At 36.1% G+C, this 12,780-nt stretch overlaps 1 protein-coding gene across 2 annotated transcripts in view; it reads left to right on the top strand.

Annotated features, from left to right (window-relative positions):
- The first annotated feature begins 4,297 nt into the window (after positions 1-4,297).
- LOC126828338 (uncharacterized) overlaps positions 4,298-12,780 on the top strand; it is a 29,607-nt gene continuing 21,124 nt past the window's right edge. The window contains exon 1 of one of the 2 annotated variants that reach the window (XM_050558050.1): positions 4,298-4,401. The gene's annotated coding sequence lies outside the window, so the exon portion shown is untranslated. Of the gene's footprint in view, positions 4,402-11,477; positions 11,494-12,780 lie in introns of those variants that run through there. The other variant, XM_056101786.1, reaches the window with a different exon arrangement.

The raw sequence follows: 12,780 nt of genomic DNA, 5'->3' as shown, positions 1-12,780 counted from the left end.
TAATTATTCATCTGTTTTCATGGGCGGTGTATATGGGAAAATAACTAAAATTCCTCTTCCTTTCCCGAGAAGAAAAATGATATGTTGGTGAGTGAGGTGCAGAAATGGTGAATCAAACTAGTTTCGTTTTATAGTCATGTAAGGTATTCTTTGCCGTGACAGGGACACAACGCAACGTCCGAGGGCCACAATTCCCACTGAAATTTATAATAGCCTCAAACCGAGGAGAAAAATAATCTGTGAATGGGGTGCAGGAATAGTGAAAACATCTAGTTTCGTTTTCAGGGCATGTCACACGTTCTTCACCGCGAGAGGGGGGGGGGCAACAAAAACCCCTAAGTCCGAGGGCCCTGAGAAATTCCTTTCTGACAATTGCTGGATTGACCTCTGATACTTGAGCTTTTAAGGGAGTGTGTGTGTGTCTATGTACAGCAACATGATAGCAATTTGTTTAATCTGGGGTCTTCCCTAAAACTTTGGACAGCGATTTAAGGTATTAAAAACGGCGAAAGTATTGCTCGTCTCCAAACAGTATTGTTTACATTGCAGCGGTTTTGATCGCCTCGTTTGTCACGCAATTAGTTTTTCAGCAATATTCTGCTATGCACTGGTCAATTGAGCGTAATAAATTTCGTGAGTCATGACGTAACGTTATATAAACGATCTCTGTTTTCAGGGGCGGATCTAGGAATTTTGAAAAGGGGGGGGGGGGGCAAAATGAAGCCACTGACCGCGGAGACGGGGCACGCCGCTGAGAGGGGGGTTTTGGGGGAGGGGGGTCCCCAAGAAAATTATCCGTCCTTTCCTTGCATCTGTAGCCATTCCAAGAGCTATTTGGCTGATATTTTCGTCTAAGTTGAACATGCGACTCGAAAATTGTCAAGGCGAGCGAGGCATTATGATGGGAAAAAAGACGAATCTATTCCCTAGCCACTTCACTATTTAAGTCTTGTAACTTGTACTGTGTACTGTCCACACATGAAACAATGCTACATCAAGTTTCACTCATGCGCGTCGGTGATGGGCATGAGTGTATACGCCGCCGATTCCACAAGATGCTATCATTGATGTCTGTCTATAGTCACTCTATAGGATTAGGGCACCGTCAGCTAAACAACAAGAATTCGTTTGAAAGTGGAAGCATTAATTAGACCAGACTGGGTCTGAGAAAAGGCACTTTCAGCAGTAAAAAAGGGCACTGTCGAAAATTGATCAGTCATAATTTGGAACAGAAATTTGCATTCATTACGGTAGTGTTGAGTGGGATTAGATCTAATAAAACGAAACACTGCGAGGAATATGTCCTTCGAGCCAGTTACTGGCCTATAACTCCCTTAATTTCCAATTAAACTAATCCCAAACTGTACTGTACATATCTTAACATATAATAAACCAATTCCCACTGAAATAAAGGTGAAACCTTACTGCATAATTATATGATTTGATTAAACCTAACTGCTATGTGAAATTTCTGTTCATTTTAAAATGGCCGCAGAACCAGAATCGCGTGATTTCATGTCAGTCGAAAATACAGAAAAACTGTTTGGTAAGATAAGATTAAAATTTCAGTGTTCCATTCTCCACTATTTGTAACATAATTACTTATTTCTATGCAACCTGTGATGACATGACGTGTTGAAAATTCGCAACTGAATCTAATTTTACTTGGGCAAAGTCACGAATAGTGTATCAATTGCAGCTGCGAATAAGACAGGATGCGGGTACAATAATACTATTGCTAAGATCTACTCAGCCCACCCCTGACAATTTTATTACGGGGCTAAATGCCGAATTATGATATAAAAGGTTTCAAAACTGCAAAGTTTTTTTTAAAACCGAAACCCAAATCAGAAAAATGAAATGAAATGGGGTTTAATGTCCTACTGTTCCGCCATACAGTGTGCTATGAGGGAAGTTTTGCCCGGACAGCGGCACTACGGCCTAGTCTTATATCGAATCCCAACTGTCAAGGGATCTTTTACGTGCACGCCATGTACACGGGGCCTCGGTTTTTCGTCCCATCTGAACAACTAAACAGCTGTCCTTGTCAGGCCCTCCGTTCTGCATCACTGACAAGGGGGAACCACGCCGGAAAATCTGGATGAACTTTCCCGACCGACCACCCACATTTAGTCGATGGGGGCCTCGATTCGACGAGAAAAATTATCTATGATTGAGGCGCAGGAAAAGTGGATCAAACTAGATTCGTTTTCTCACCATTTCACAAATTCTTAACTGCCATGGGACCCCGACAATATCAGTTGGTCCGAGGGAGCAGAACTAACCAGCCCGCCCTTGACAATTTTAATATGGGGCTAAATGCGGAATTATAAATTGTCCAAAACTGCAAACCGAAAGCACAGAACGGTGGAGATAACCAGCCACTAGTTACGTTAAGAATGGGCCCTGATCTGACAGCGTCCGACCAGAAACTCTTCCTAAGTACCAGCCACAATCAATCGATCACCAGCAACGTGGTTTCCATTCACACTGAGACTGAGAGCCAACAACACAAGCAGGATTGATCGATGGTACATGTACGTACAATGAGCGCGATCTCTGGAGTTGATTGGAACAAGAGTAGGGCAGCAGGAAAAGAGGGCACAGTATTGTCATTACGGCAATGAAAATATGGTGACATTGATGTGGGCATTTATTTAGGTATTTAAGCGAACGTTAATGATACATGTCAAGTTTCTTCTGTTTTTGGGGGGTTGGATGGCTGAATGGTTAGTGTGCGCGCTGTATCATAAAGTCTGTCATTGAGTCGACTGGCGTGGTTTCGAATCCCCGGTTGTACGTGACAAGGAGTAGGGTCGCCTGTCCAACCTCGTGGGTTTTCTCCGGGTCCTCCGGTTTCCTCCCACTGCTAAAGACCCCTACGCGCAAGCGAATTATTGAAATAAAATTAAACCATATGTTAGTCCCGAAATGACCTAGTTTGTGTCGAGTGGACGTTAAACCCCATCTCTCTCTCTCTCTCTCTCTCTCTGCCCCTGAATAAGATGTCAGAAGGAACCTTCTTAAATCGTGACCAAATATATCATGGCACCAAAAAATCAACAATAACGGGCAGTTTCTCCAGAAGTGGAATAATAAATTCCAGAACGATCGCAAAAACCCGTATTACCCAAAAATTGACAACTGACAAAAGCCGACGAATCTGCACTGCCACGGCATTCTCCCTTGTATACCAAAGAAATCGGTTAGTTTTGAATAGGAAAGCAGAAATGAAACGAAATCCTGAGACTGGATGCCAAGCTCCATGACATGATCGATGACCATAATGATTGCTGATGACGCTCCTGCTCGGATTCCTCGTACAATCTTTACCAAGATGGTAAATTGAAAAGATACCAACGTTTGCACGTGGATGGTTTTATGCAATACATTTATCTTATCTTACAATAAACAACAGGGAACATGGTTTTATGGGGGAATATACTATATATAACAGCAAACTTTTGGAACCTTGTTTGTGAGAAAGGGAGAGAAATGGGGTTTAACGTCCACTCGATCCAAACTAGGTCATTTCGGGATTAACACATGGCATAACATGGTTCAATTTTATTTCAATAATTCGCTTGCGCGTAGGGGTTTTTAGCAGTGGGAGGAAACCGGAGGACCCGGAGAAAACCCACGAGGTTGAACAGGCGACCCTACTCCTTGTCAAGTACAACCGGGAAATCGAAACCCAGCCAGTTGACTCAATGACAGACCGTATGATACAGCGCAGCGCGCACGTGCTAACCATTCGGCCATCCAACACCCCGTAACCTTGTTTGTAAGGCATATAGGGTAACTCGAACTTGTACATGTTAATTAAATATTTATCATTATCTACTATAACCAATCTACCAGTAAATTTATGCGACATTTAACCCATTTTGCTGTTAAAACTGTGTACAACTCAATCTTCTATGCGTCCTTTTCAACCGTGAGGGCCTTGATTATCAGCAGGAGCATTGATAATAGAAAAAGAAATATTTGGTTTGCCTGTGGAGGTTTAAGGCAGGGGCAACGAGACTGCGAAAATACAAGTTAATTGGTAATAGAATTTAAGCAATTTTTAGGTAATTAAATTTCTAATGTGCCCCAAAACTGAAAAAACGCTGCGTTTCTAATTGTTTTTATGCCATAAAATTTACTTACTTACTTACTTACTTACTGAGCTTGCTTAATGTAAGGAACACGTGTTATTTTAAAATAATACCACCCAGTATATAAGTAACTAACTAAATTTATTAAACAACGCCCACCCGTAGAATGTTCGCTTGACAAGAATCAACCGGATGTAAACCAAAACACTGTAATGAGCAGCTGATCGCTGCATGGTGTTATTTATGTGCGCAACAAACTGAGGGTTACAATAATTTATTTTCGCTGACACCACTTGTAAGGGTAAGTCAATTTACAACTTATTATTGCTTGTACAGTATTATTTCCTTAGCTTAAAATCCGTTGTCATTCATTGGTTTGACAGAGTATATAGTGACCTGTATAAATATTCCAACATCATGACATGTACCATTGGGATGATATAATGAAAATATAGCAATGAAAGTATAACAATGAAATGAAAATATGAAGTATAACTTTTAAGAAATGTGAGAAAGACCTATTAACTAAACTGGTTCAATTCTTTTTTGCTTTAACTATATACAGAATTTAGTGACCTGCTTAAGATGTAACCTTAACTTAAAGGTACAAACTACATATGTACTTAAGCCGTAAAGGAATGCGAAAAGCACCAAATACCAAATACACATAGGTGTATCATGGCCTGATGAATGTTAGGGGGGCAGACCTGGAATGACTAAAAACATTCCAGTTTACAGACGGCGGCTCCAATGGCGCGTTACATCCTATCAGGGAGTGTAGGGGCCTCCCCCAGTAACTTTGGAAAATCGAACGGCTGCAAATGTACATGTTTTCATGTTATTCCACTTCTTAAGTACCGGTACAGCAACTTGAAAGATGTCTAATATAGCCTTATTAATGTGGTCTTGCAATCAAATTCCTGATTGGAGGAGGGGGACACAAATGAAATGCCTATAAAATTCTTGTTTCAAGTCTCGGAACTTAGTTCATGATATCCAATCAACCAATCAAACGCTTACAGTTCGCAGAGATCATTTTAAAAATTTAATGTCCACATAGTCATTTTTCTGTTATTCCAGCCAATGAATACAGCACCTTCAAAGTGGTCCAATATAGCCTAACTTAGGAGGCTGACCTGAATTCCAATCAATCAATGAATCGTTTAGTCCACCGAGCCGAGGCTGGAGCTATGTGGGCTGCGCACTCTCCGAATTTTTTTTTAAAATTGAACCGCGGCAGATGCAGTTTTATGCTATTCTAGCCTGTTAGTCAAGCAGCTTCAGAACTGTCCAGTGGTTTTGCAAAAGAAATCCCACAATATGCGACCTGAATTCCAATCAGATAGCTGCATTCACAAATAATAATTCTCGGTAATAAATTAAAGATACCTTCCCTGCATACAAACTGGGTGATTTTATGATATATTTGGACTAAAAACATATTCTACCTAATTAATCTATCAAAATTTTGCCTCAAATCGGTCTCAAAACATTGTATTGGCGAGGGAATACCCCAGCTATAAAAAATCTATTAAAAGAGGTCATGTTTGTGTCACGTGACTTGCCTGACGCGGTACCTAGCAAGGGGTACGAAACTAGAGGAGAATTTGATATGCAAGACGATGTTGTCTTTAATCACAGTCCATTCATCATAAATATTGAAGCTTAATTAAATTCTCAGATTATCCACTGCCCATGTCTTTTTCCGCTGTTTTTATACTCAGAAACTGTTGTATACTTAAGCTCACCATCAAGTTTATTAACATATACATCAAGCACCCATTAACGCTGAGAGAACCGACAATCTTTACGTGCAACCTTTGACGTCACTCGAGCAGACACCCCTAATCGACCCATACATTTTTATCCTGTATGCGCTACATGGATGTTTTTCAGGGAATCCAGTATTTTTCTAGTAAGATTGGATGTTTCTACTTTCCAAAAGTGCCATACTTTTACTAGAAATAATCACCTGATAAATACTTTTATGGGAAAGTATCTTTAAAAGAAAAGTAAAATAAATGTTTTATTAGATTTCAGACACTTTCCTTTTCTTTCTCACTTTACCCATCTGTACTCCCGGAAAAGTCAGATTACCCGAAAATTTAGGGGCAGCTGTCTTCCCCCCTTGCTCATACACCTATGGAAATACATGTATACAATAAATACAAATATACAGTCACACACACTAGGCTATATACTTATTTTATTTACAATATTATGATGTAATCAATTTGGTAAATGTTATGATGACTTTAGTCTGTGACAATCCTCCAGTAATTGTTTTGTTAGATAAAACCCGGATATATTTACAATATATGTGTTTACACCCATGTGATCTGAACTGATATAAAAAATAAAGCTGGGAATAGAAACAGAAAAAACCCCAACAGCTGAGCATAAAAAGATTAGATAAACTGGATTATAACTTGTCCAATCAGTAGTTTTCAGTTGGAAGGTATTTAAGGTCTATAAAAAACAAAAAGGAAAACAAATATCAAACGTATGCTAATGTTATGCAAATAACTAAACATAAAGAGACTGGATTATGACTTGTCCAATCAATAGTTTTCAGCTAGAAGGTAGTTGAGGTTGGTAAAGAACAAAAAGCAAATATCAAATAAATTCAAACTAAAGTTATGCAAACATAAAAGATTGGATAGACTGGATTATGACTTTATTAAAATAAGGAAATATACTCCAACAAACTTCAACAATACCTAATAATTATTTGTGTAGTTATACCTCTTACTTAGCTTTATTCACAACAGGACAATCTGTATGTATTATTCAGGTTACTTAGATGTTGAGGGTATGTTCTGTTGCATGAAAACTTGTCGATTCAACAGAAATAACACTGATGCCGATGCCATTGATAAAATTAATATCTGTTGGGTTTTATTTTTTTTTAGAAAATTAATTTTCGCATATGATAGATAAACCAATAAATACCTTTCCTATTCTCAGTATCCCAAAATAATTACAGGAAAAAACACATATTATTAATAGTGCATGACAAATGTGACCTTGATGCTCTGATTTATTTAGTACTCTCACCTTGAGATGAAATTACTTTTTGTATTTCTAGTAATATGAGTTTACCCTTTTGATAATTGATTTCAATTTCAGGTAATTAAAAGGGCTGGACATTATGTTGAATTTTCATTATGAAAACAGCAGTATAAAAATAAATCCACATTATATTCTATAGTATTGCAATATAATAGTACTTCAAGCAAGATGACTCAAAAAGGAGTGGTAAACCACTGAAATTACAATCTCTCATACTCAATCTACTATAAATGGAGGTTAAAAGTACATGTAACTTGTGGGTTAACTTAAAATAATATTTTAAAATGAATCTCTACTAGCTGGAAATATACCTGTATTTTTTTTAAAATGAATATCCACTAAATGGAAATGTACCTGTATTTTTTAAAAATAAATATCCACTATTGAACCATAAACAATGTTATATTTGGAACCATAGAGATGTTATTTTTAGTACCCTGTACACAATATTGAAGCATTTAAAATAACCAAATTTGTCCCTTTAATTGCAGAAATACCATGTAATATAATTTGGCTGGGTATTTGGAAGATGGTCAGTGAATACAGAATACATAATATTGTAAAGTAGATTTCTGTTAGAATAGGTAAATTTGTTTCAATAAAAAAAAATAATCTTTTGGAAAATATTATTAAAGACATTACATTAATCTAGGATCAAATGATATATTGGATTATTGCAGTACTTTTTGTAGTCAAGTCAAAACATTATTGTCAATGAAATTTAATAACAGTGGGTGGAGTCAAATTAGATAATAAACTTGATAGTGTGCTTGACACATGATGATCATGTGACTGGTGTATATAAATCTGAAAGCAGTGCCTAATTGTGCTAGAGACAATGTCACTGCCTAGATTTAAATTTAAAACTGTTATTCTGTATAAGTGATATAATCTGTGAAACTCTAGCAAGACATTAACCAGCGGCTGCCAGCGCAGGATATGCAATGGATGAGAACAAGCTAAACAAAAAGCGATTTTTCGTAAAATCCAGGGCCATAATTCAGGAAGTTACGATCTGATATGCGCGAATATCGACAGGAACCAAGATCTTTGGGTTATAAAAATATATTTCAAGTTTGGTGGGGTTTGGTTGAAATTCAAATATTCCTGATTTTAATAAATTTGACAGTAATTGAACTGTTCAGATAAGCAAATGATGTGAATGTATAGGGAGTTGAGTGGCTTCGTGGTTAAACACATTTGCTTTAGATCCAGGTCTGTCTCTATTTCAAGTGATCGCGGTTTTGATAATTATAGGATTAGAGTTGCCTGTCCAACCTCCATGGATTCTAACACTTCTAAAGGCTCAAGCGTGCAAGCAAATTCTTAAAATACATATATACATTGTATGATAGTCTTGAAATTGATCTTGAATTCATATTAATGTATCTTCACTAGTCAAGGGTTACAATTCGCTTCTCTTAACTTCAGAAGCAAATCGTAACCCTTAACGATCAATTAAAACCTCACAATATTATTGAGGTGCAGTGAAAACACAGCACTTTTATAAGTGGATAACTCTGTAAATCTTGTCTTAATGATAAACTGTAAAGCTAGGGTAAGTACAACTCTGTGGCAGATGCAACAATAAGATAAGATAAGATTTTATTGTATCTAAACACCCAATTAGAGGCAGTATACAAATACGAACAAAACATTAAATACATAATGAATATAATGATAATGGCTAATACAAGAAACAATAATACAACCCCCCCCCCCAAAAAAAATAACAGTGATAATACTAATAACTTGGCTAAGAAAGTAATTTGAATGTAATTTTGAGCATATTCATTTTGCACTATCTATTTCCGAACTATCTGTCAAGATTGAAACCAAGAACAAGCCATATTTTAATTCAAGAGAGCAAGAGCCTCTAGTAGAAGCAGCATTAACAACAAGTGTTGGAGGAGAAATTCACAAGCAGCCAACCAGCCACACAGAGATTTATTTCATCTATGCTGCGACGTACTGCATACGTGTGTTATATTTTACCCCTTGTGCCAACTTTGTTTTACTTTATTTCACAATTCCCCTATTTATATTTATATTTAGCCTTATAGAGAGAGAGAGAGAGAAATGGGGTTTCAATAATTCGCTTGCGCATAGAGGTCTTTAGCGGTGGGAGGAAACCGGAGGACCCGAAGAAAACCCACGAGGTTGGACAGGCGACCCTACTCCTTGTCACGTAAAACCGGGGAATCGAAACCACGCCTGCAGTTGACTCAATGACAGACTTTATGATACAGCGTGCACAGGCTAACCATTCAGCCATCCAACCCTCCATTTAGCTTATAATAAACACTTTCACCTTAGTCTATACCATATCCCTTTGTTGTTTTGACGCAAAAAAACATCACCATGGTTACTCCAACATGGTTTCTAAAACATAAATGATCAGTTGACAAGCCCTGTACAGCCCTGGTAAGGGACACTGTTGGTAAACTCTGACCCCGCTAAGAGGCCAATTCGGGTAACCCCACTTATTTATGACCCCTGCAGGAATAGTATAAACCTGCAATGCGAGTTCATTCAGTTTACAGAGTTCAATAGGAACAAAACTAGTCAGGATAACCAGGTATTTTAATAGAGAATTTTATCTCTTTATTATATTTACATTGACCCTTTCTTTAAGCTAACACTTGATTATTTATTGTGAAAAAAATATTGTTAAAATCAGTGTGGATTTATAAAAATAAAATATCATTGCCTGTCATTTTATAAGAGTAACTCTACACTTCTTTAAAAACTTGACAAAAGAATATCGAGATATGTAAATGATAGTGCAGATTACTCATTCAACATGTTCGATCTTAAGAGATGCTTTTGATGGGAGTGTTAAAACAGTATCCCTGTTAATACATTTTCAACCTTAATTGTATTCTCTCAATATCTACTTCTCGGAGAACATGTACTTCTAGAGTTATATATATAAGATGATGTTATCTAGTTAAATCAATGATTTTGATATGGTGGAATACATGTAGCCTATATATATTTTAAAAATATGGCAAAAGGTAATAATTATTTTATAGAACAATAAGATTCTACGACTTAATCAAGGGCAATAATTCTATAAATAATTATCAGAAATTGTTGCAATTGTTATTCATGCCAGTAATTGAAACAAAGAATATAAATTTTCAAATAGATCAGGAGTGTGCTATTATAATTACAAGCTAGACATTCTTCTGATTACCAATAGAGAATAACTTTAGGATTTAGGATTGTCTATACAAAGACAATGTATACCATAAATCATATAAGCTAGCTGTCTGCCCTCTGTAGAGGCTTCTTCAGATATTAATAATGTAAACAAAAAATTAAAATCTAACCATACATTGGTGGAATAATAGATTTCCATGACAATGGATTATAAATAATATCAGGTAAGTACAACAAAAGGTTATAAAGTATATAATACATAATATGACATTAATTTAAAGATACATTATGGGAGATTAGATAAAGATCTGGCAGTGTTGACTATAATAGAAACTAGATACTTAAAGGGAATTTGTTGAAAATTTCAGTCAAATTGATCCACTATGAACCGAGATTTTAGCGATTGAATTTTCGGCCTAGCCTCAATCATCATTACTAAAGTCGGAAGGATAAAAAAACATAGTCTCGATTATCCATTTCATGATTTAATTATGAATGGAAGTCAAACAGAAAATTAGAACCTAATCCAATAAACATCGCACCCTAGCGATTATGGTCTGGATAAGTTAATTAATATCTAATTAATAATTTAGATAACATTTCAGGCCTAAAGAAAGACCTGCAATAGGCAGATTTAGCTCTTGCATAATGTAGTTTAAATAGAGATATGCTATATATCAAACACACTTAGCCTTCAGACAAGTGCTTTATGGATAAAGGAGGGCTATTTATAGTTTGACACTAATAATTATGGTAATTAGAGCACAGTGCAATAAACCCTATGAAAACAATTAATGGTAGACCATATTTAACAAAACACCAGAGAAGACAATATAAATCTATTAATTAGTGACCTGCGAGGGGGGACAGCTGGGACACTTGTCCAGGGGTCCAGAGCCTAGAGGGGCCCGGACTCCGGAAGGATGCTGAGTAATGTTTTAAAAAGAAAATTGTTGGTATAAATTAAGGAACAAAATATATTGCTACTTAGAAGTAAAAGAAAAATGGTGACTAGTGTATGTCAGTACCAAGTGGCGTGGGTAGGATTAGTATTGGATTCTGTCATTCTACGTTTGAAACTCTCATCACTGTTAGGGTATCCGTGTCCCGTCAGGTAATTTGGGTCTAAGATGGGCCTTTACAACGTATAATAATGGTGAGTACGCCAGTGTCGATCACTCTAGGTAGGCTGATAGTTTATGTGATAAAAAAAAAATTCTTTTTGATATTTTGGCGTCTGATGGTTACGGTTTTTGTTTTTCCATTTGTTTGCTTGCTTAAAATTTCCTGTCAATATGGTGTAGACCTATATCTGAGTATTATTACATCAGTAAAACTAAAACGTAGTACATATATTTGGTGTGTCATATGTTGTAGTGTTAAATTTCAGTTTCTATGTTTTAGCGAAGTGACCCCCCAGTTACCCCTCAAACATTTTTGAGCCCAGTTTTGCGTAGTTGCTTGTCCCAGGGCCCGGAGGGTCCTGTCGTGGGCCTTGATGGACAATTAAACAGGTTGTCAAGATACAGAAATCTACTCAAAATATTATTAGAATAACTATATGTGATCTGTATTTTTCAAATTTCTGGCAGCTTAATTCATACTGTACTTATTGATTATTTAACATTAAGAAAATAAATCAAAATATCAATCCTAGATAACCTCCCAGATTGAAATCAACTGCTAGCCCAATTTTAAAGTTTATTACTATAAGTGAACACATGATAATGTGTGTGTGAGTTAGTTTTATTTAACGTCCGCTTCCACCGAGGTGATATCGCATGATAATCTTGTGATAAGCTTTATATTTGCTATATCATGGTACACATGGAAGTATTTAAATTTATGTGAGTATTTTTCAAATATCCTCAGTACTAATTTAAAAAATTATTAATGTTGCATAAATAGCTTCTTTGTGCATAATTATCAATTGGCATATCTGAAATAACAATGACGAAATAACACCATGTAAATAAATAAATGTGTTTTAAATGTTAGAATAATTGTGTGGATGGGCTTCTGTGATTTATCAATGCTGGGATTATAATAACCATTCATCATACATGCAGTTATATTTAGATACTGTTTCTATTTATAAAGTATATCTCCTGTTGAAATTCTGAGAAATGTCATGATTTCTTCAGGTAAGAAATTGGATAAAAAATTGAATTTGTACAAGGAAGCTAATTTTGTTTTGTTTAAATTTGAGTAAGAACTACCAGAGCATGCAGGAGAAAATTCCAATTCTGTTGACTCACAGAATATATAAAACAATAACTAGTCTGTACAGATAGACAGTATTGCTCAATCTATTTAATGTATAGCTGTATAAAATCCAATACAATACATCTATTATTTGCTATATACCCTAAATTAATTTAAAATGGTAGACGTGATATTTACTATCAGAGTTTTAAACATTTACTTACTGTTGAGTTTTTGT

This window comes from Patella vulgata, chromosome 1 (genome assembly GCF_932274485.2).
Source record: "Patella vulgata chromosome 1, xgPatVulg1.2, whole genome shotgun sequence".
Lineage (NCBI taxonomy): Eukaryota > Metazoa > Mollusca > Gastropoda > Patellidae > Patella > Patella vulgata.
The sequence above is the reverse complement of the archived record's forward strand: the minus strand, read 5'-3'. Positions and strand labels throughout refer to the sequence as shown.